Source organism: Brachypodium distachyon, chromosome 1, assembly GCF_000005505.3.
Source record: "Brachypodium distachyon strain Bd21 chromosome 1, Brachypodium_distachyon_v3.0, whole genome shotgun sequence".
NCBI lineage: Eukaryota > Viridiplantae > Streptophyta > Magnoliopsida > Poales > Poaceae > Brachypodium > Brachypodium distachyon.
Window position 1 is genome coordinate 40,345,064 of NC_016131.3, and position 7,384 is coordinate 40,352,447.

Genomic DNA, 7,384 nt, shown 5'->3' on the forward strand with positions numbered 1-7,384 from the left:
ATGAGCTCGGGGCCGGTGGAAGCGGAAGGACGCGACCGATGCAGAAGCCACCCCTGAGGTGACGGTGGAGCAACCCCCCACTGGACGGACCGGGGACGGTGGGGGCTCTCCCGGTGTCCAAGCCACCGACCTGGTGTTAACCGGGGACGCAGCGGACACCGGGCCTGAGCCCCTCGATCTCGCCGCACCGGAGGCCGGCAGCGAGCATCCGCCTAGCCCCCAGGCGGAGGCAAGGGATGAGCTCGGGGCCGGTGGAAGCGGAAGGACGCGCTCGCCTTTGCCTGCACCCGAGTAGGTGGTGCGGTCACAAACGGTGGCCGCAGGTGCCTCCTCGAGTTCCGGGGCGATTGCGGGCGCAGGGTGGGGTCCGCTGAACTGGGACCCCAGCATCTTCGACCAGGGGCACGAGATCATAGAGGGCATCAAGCGGCAGCAGCTGGGATTCATCAGCTGCTACAACAGGGTGCACCAACAGCTCTCGGCAGCCCAGGGTCGGCTGGACGGCGCGCGGGAGGAAGTCGAGGAGCGTCGGCAGGAGCTGGCGTGCCTCCAGGAGGAGATCCGGGTGGCGCAGCAAGCCCGAGCCGAGGCATCCGAGCCCTCGGTCCCGGAAGCGCACATCCAGCGCCAGCTACAGGAGCTGCACATGGAGCACCAGTAGGTGCTCGAAACGGTGGAGGCGGACGCGCCAAGGGGGAGCACCAGGATGCACTCAGGGGCTTCCAGGAGCGCCTCGACAAGAAGAGCGGGCTCATCTCCAGCTACTCCTCCGAGATCCAGCAGCTGCGGCAGCAACTCGGGGAGCAGGCCACGGCAGCCCAGGCTGCGGCGACGCGAGCCGCGTCCCGGGAGAAGGAGTTGCAGGAACAGCTCCAAGCCCGGGTACGCGAGTTCCAGGAGCAACTCAAGGCCGCGACGGACGCCAACGCAGCCCTGAAGGGCGAGCTGGACGTCGCGAGGAACGATCTTTGACATCTCGACGAGGAAAACTCGGAGAAGACGTCGGAGATCTCCCGGCTGAAGGATGAGCTCCGGAGCCAGAAGGCGGAGACCGAGCTCGCCCGCCGCAACCACGCGAAGCTCGGGAGCCAGCGCCAAGAAAACACGGCTCTGCTCCGCAGGTTGGCGGAGGTGGGAAATTAGTCGCTGGCGAAGCTGGGGGGTACCCCCTGCAGCCATCGACGGCAGCGACGTCCGCACCCTCATCCCCTTCTTCGTGGAGTTCGTGGGGAGGCTGACGGCCGCGGAGGACCGCATCCGCAGCTTCGGGGACCGGCAAGTGAGTGTCGCCGCATCTTAGGTTGCCGGTGCCATCGTGCCGAGGGTCCACCAGGCCTACCCGGAGTTCCCCTTCGAGACCATCTTCAACGACTGGTCGCCGGAGGAGAACAAGGAGGAGCACGCCAACGCCATCAGCTGCTTCGTCGACGAGATGGTCGCGCGTATGACGGGGTAGGCTGGTGCTAGTGACGATGAGGAGGAGGCCGCCACCGAGTCCACCGCCCCGGAGGCACCCCCTGCGTAGCCATTCCCTGTAGTTTTCTTCTTCTTTTTGTTCTCCTGCAATCGGCGCGAGGTGCCTTATTTCATGTTAGCCTTTTGTCACTGAATGTTATCCGTGAACTCGTTTGTTTGAATTTTATTTTATCCAATGCCATTTTACTTGCTTTTCCGCCTACGACTAGCTTGCCGGGGAGGGGCTCTGTCTTTCCCATGCTTTAACCTTGTGTATCCGGGGACTCGCCAACTACATGCTTGGCCAGACTAGGGACCCGGGACGGACCCATGGTGCCAACCTAGGACCAAACAGCAGCGGCTAGCCACTCTGCCTGCGGGTTAACTACCCCAGCGCGCACGCCTCCGGGACGGACCTGCGAACTACGTGTGGGGGGCGTCCTCCCCCCGCATGCGTCCTTCCTACACTCCAGCTACACGGGGACTGAGCTTACCTCAGCAAACCAGTGTGATTAAAGGAAGAACTAAGGACTCAAAACAAAATACTTAGCTTTCCATTCTCTTTGCTCTTGGAGCACCTCGTTGAGAGCTGTGGCAAGGACGCGGTGGCAGTGCACCCTCCGGTGGCACACATGGAGGCATGCACCACCACCGCGTCTTCGCGACGCCTCTCGTCTCTTGCATCACCATTTCTGGTGTCCTTCCATAAGAGATGTGGCAGGGCCGCGATGGTGGGAGCACCCTCAGCGACAAGCGCAGAGGGATGCACCACCATCGCCTCTCTACGACATTTCTTACTTTCTTGCCCATTGCTGGTGCCGCGCTTGCTCCGGTCTTTAAATAGCCAGAGCGCTGCCCTTGCCGCCACACGGATGGGACCGCCGGTTGACGCGTAGAGGCACTGGCCCTGTCTCAGAGTCCTGCATCAAGCCTCGAAGTAATTGCCATATATGTATAACTTACCCGCAAGACGACGACACCCATGACTGCTGCACGAGCGTCGCAGTGCGCTTTTGTCCCCGCTTTTATCCTGCATGTTAAATCTTTGCAATGCCCAGAATTTTTTTCGAAATGCACGAAAAAAGACAACACTAATTGGATGACCTCTGCCTTCGAGCCCCCGGGCACAGAAGAGTCGACCTCAGACTTGGGTGTGAGCATCTTTTCTATCCCATGGTGCTGTGTAGGCACGCAACACGTTGTGAACGGGTTCACCAACTATTGGTCCTCGTTCGGCCCGAGAACGAGCTTGGTTTTCAGGGTTCCGGCAGCCCCCTGCTCACAGCCAAGGATGAGGAGGCAATTCTGTGCACCTAGAGCAGGAGACAGAAGCACATATTAACAGTAAAGCACAACACTTACTGAAGCAATACTTATCTTTATTCAACTTTGTGCTAGTGGATTACAATCGGGCCTTGCCCGGCTACACTAGCTTAAAGAGGCACGCTGCCGCAGCGTCACCCGTGGGTAAGGCGCCATCGTTTCACGGGTAGAACTTGCGCATGTGCTCAATGTTCCAACTATTGGGCACCGGCAAGACTTCTTCGGTTTCCAGCCGGACAGCCGCCGGTCTGGTCACCTGCACTACCCGGAAAGGGCCTTCCTAGTTTGGATTCAACTTGTTCCCGGCCTTCGTTCCTTGTATCCGGCGCAGGACGAGGTCTCCAACCTTGAGCCCCCGGGGACGGACTCTCCTGTCGTGATAACGACGGAGTCCCTGCTGGCAGCCTGCAGCTCGCATAGCAGCCCGGCATCGAATCTCCTCGATGAAGGTAAGGTCATCAATCCTCTGCACATGTTGGCTCTTGTCGCCGTATAGGAGTACCCGAGGTGACCCATGCTTGAGCTCGAAGGGCAGCACAACTTCTGCCCCGTAGACGAGGGCAAACGGAGTTTGACCCGTCGCCCGACTTGGTGTGGTCCGTATCGACCATAGCACGGGCTGGAGTTCTTCAACCAAGTCTTTTCCATGGCCCTTGAGCTTGTGAAAGGTTCCCGTTTTGAGCCCCCGCAATACCTCTGCGTTGGTGCGCTCCACTTGCCCGTTGCTCCTCGGATGAGTGACAGAGGCAAAGTGAATTTTAGTGCCCATGTCCTCGTAGTAAGCTTGGAACACCGCACTATTGAATTGCGTGCCATTATCGGTGATGATGCCGTTAGGCACACCAAACCGGCACACAATGCCCTTGAAAAACTTGATGGCCGCCTGTGCCATGACAGCTCGGACAGGCTCCACCTTGATCCACTTCGAGAACTTGTCGATGACCATGAGTAGGTACTCGTAGCCGCCAACTGCTCTCGGTAATTTCCCAACGATGTCCAGCCCCCAGACCGCAAACGGCCACGAGGACGGGATGACTTGCAGGGCTTGCGCTGGCTGGTTGCTCTTCTTGGCGTGAAACTGGCACGCTTCACAAGTCTTGACTAGTCGCTCGGCATCGGCTAATGCTGTTGGCCAGTAGAAGCCGTGCCGGTATGCTTTTCCAGCTAGCGCCCTGGAGGCCACATGGTGCGAGCATGTGCCTCGATGGATATCCTCCAGTAGTGTGCGCCCTTCTTCCTGGGGCACGCAGAGGAGCATAACTCTATTAGGACGCCTCCGGTAGATATCCCCATCCACCAGAGCGTACACCTTGGCTTGCCACTCTCTCCGCGGCAACGTCTTTCTCCGGGAGGGTCCCGTCCCTGAGGCAGCGAACAATATCCGCCCCCCAGGGTGGCGGTTCCTGGCCCGCGCATGCCACGAGGTTTGTGGTATGGTGCCCTACAGCTGCGGGGTCTCCCTGGGTTGCCGGAGGGGCTTCCTCGGCAACCGTCTTGGGATCGACAGAGGGCTTTAACTGCCTCTGTACGAACACCCCAGGAGGCACCTTGCTGCGTTCCGCTGCCCACTTGGACAGTTCATCCGCAACAAAGTTGTTCTTGCGCTTCACGTTCTCAAACCGAAGTCCCTTGAACTTGGACTTCGGCTTTCACACTTCCTCCATGTACGCTGCCATATGTGGGCAGTCGTAGTCCTTGTTCACCTGGTTTATCACGAGTTGTGAATCCCCCGAACAACCAGACGCTTGATGTCGAGGGCGATCGCCGCGCGTAGCCCGGCTAGCAGCCCCTCGTACTCTGTTGTGTTGTTCGTGGAGTTGGCGAAGTCGAGTTGTATCACGAATTTGAGTTGGTCTCCAGTGGGCGACTTGATCATCAGTCCGGTCCCGGCACCTTGCAGGCAGAAGTCGCCGTCGAAGTACATGACCCAGTACCCTTCGTCCAATCTGCCGGGAAAGCTTGCTTCCAGCTCTTCTCCCTCTATCTCTGTTGACGTCCACTCCGCGACAAAGTAGGCGAGAGCGGCGCTCTTGATGCTTTTGGTATTCGCGAAACGTAGCCCGAACTCCGCCAGCTCCATTCTCCACTCGACCACCCTCCCGGTGGCTTCACGGTTGACGAGGGCCCGCTCGAGGTAGAACCCCGACACCACCGTGATGTTGTGCGCCTGAAAATAATGGCGCAACTTCCGTGAAGCGAGCAGGATCCCAAGCAAAAGCTTCTGGACCTGCGGGTACCGTACCCAGGCATCGCGCAACACCGTGCTGACGAAATACACGGGGTGCTGCATTAGCCGCTTGCGGGGGGCAGCCGGAGTGGACTGCCCATCTGCCCCCGGGGAAGAGGTGGTAACCGGGACTTGTTCTTCCCTCTCGGCAATGAGCACGAAGCTCACTACCTGATCTGTTGCTGCCAAGTATAGCAGCAATGGTTCGCCTGGTTTGGGGCGACGAGGACCGGCGGCGACTTCAGAGACTGCTTCAAGTCCTGGAAGGACACTTCCGCCTCGGGGGTCCAATTGATTGGGCCCTTCTTATTCATTACCTTGAAGAAAGGCAGTGCTCGCTTGCCCAGCCTTGAGATGAAACGCCCGAGCGCTGCAACGCACCCGTTGAGGCGCTAGACATCTCTAACCTTGCGAGTGCCTCCATCTTCTCGATTGCCTCGATCTTCTGTGGATTGGCTTCGATTCCCCGGTGAGACAGTAAGAAGCCCAGCAAGTGCCCTGAGTCCACGCCGAACGTGCACTTCTCGGGATTAAGCTTGAGCTTGATCCTTCGGAAATTATCGAATGTCTCCTGCAGGTCGCCGACGAGCGAGTCCCTGCGCCGCGACTTGACGACGATATCGTCCATGTAGGCCTTGATATTCCAGCCTAGTTGGGGTCCTAGACACTCGCGCAAAGCGTGCTGAAATGTCGAGCCCGCGTTCTTGAGCCCGAAAGGCATGCATGTATAACAGTAGCAGCCAACCAGGGTGATAAACGCTATTTTCTCCTCATCTTTGACCGCCATCTTAATCTGATGGTAGCCGGAGAAGGCATCCAGAAAGCATAAAGACTCACAACCTGCTGTGAATCTACTATTTGATCGATCCGGGGTACAGGGAAGGGGTCCTTAGGACATGTACGATTGAGATCAGTGAAATCTACACACATGCGCAAATTATTCCCAGCCTTAGGGACTACAACAGGATTTGCTAACCAAGTAGGGTACAACACTTCCCTAATTGCCCCGACGTTCTTGAGCTTCTCCACTTCTTGCTGGATGAAGTCCTTGCGTTCCTGTGCTTGCCGGCGAACCTTCTGCTTGATGGCCCGCGCGTCTGGCCCCACCGCCAGCCGATGCTCGATCACCTCCCTGGGGACTCCGGGAAGATCTGACGGCTCCCAAGCGAACACGTCAGAATTCTCCCGAAGGAAGACGATGAGGGCGCTTTCCTATTTGTCACCGAGGCTCGCACCGATGGAGACGGTACGTGCCTCGTTGCCGGCATGCAGGGGCACCTTCTTGACATTGGCGCCCTCCTCCTTCAGCTTCATGCCCTTGCTAATGCGCGGGCTGGAGCTGGAGCGGCCCCCGGTGTCCTGTCCGGGGGCGTCTTGTGCCTTCTTCTGTGCGGGCTGTTCACCCGCAAGTGGATCCTCGTTCCCAGCAACGCCGTAGTCGTCGGAATCCGCCACTGCGGAGGCCTTTACGACCTCACCCACGCACCAAGCGGCGTCCTTCAGATCGCACTTGATGGAGAGTACACCGTACGTTGACGGCATCTTCATCACGCCATTGGCGCAATGGGTTGTCGCCATGAACTGATCAGCGCCGGCCAACCAATAATCCCGTTGTACGGCAACGGGGGGTGAGCCACGTCAAAAACGACATGCTCAGTCCGAAACGCCTCCCGAGACCCGAAGGTCACCAGGAGCGTGATTCGCCCCATGGGCTGCACCACTCCAGGGTTGATTCCCCGGAACGGGTCGGTGGGCTTCATTTGCTCCAGAGGCAGCTGAAGCTTTTCCACCAATTTGGCAGGCAGGAGGTTAAGGCTTGCCCCGTTGTCCACCAGAACCTTGATCACCGTCACATTGTTTATGATCGGTGACACCACGAGAGGCAGTACCCCTGATCCCAAGGGACAAATCGGATGATCGTCCGAGTTGAAGGTGATCGGCACATGCGACCACCTCAACGGCTGCTGCGCCTCCACGCTGGGGAGGAGGGCGCAAACCTCACGCGTGAGCCGCTTCACGGCGGCGTGAGACGTGAGAGCGTATGCTCCCCCGTGGATGCAGGCGACGTCGCGGGGCTCCTGGAAGCCGGGCTCGTCGGCGTCGTCACTGCAGTCGTCCTCGCGCTGTTTGGCATGAGGCATGTCGCATTCCTGGAGAGGCCGGTCTTTGTCACTGCAGGCTTGACCGCGACCCCCCGCGGGTTCTCCTTTGTCGCCGCCGCCGGCTGCCCCCCGGCCCGCTCCGTTGCGGGGGTTGTTCGGGCAATCTCGGGAGAGGTGTTCGATATCCCCTCAGTTGAAGCAAACCCCGGCAGCATGGCGCTCCTCATGGCGCTGCTCGTGCTTCTCCTTGATGGTCTGGAGAGTGCGGCAGTCGTGC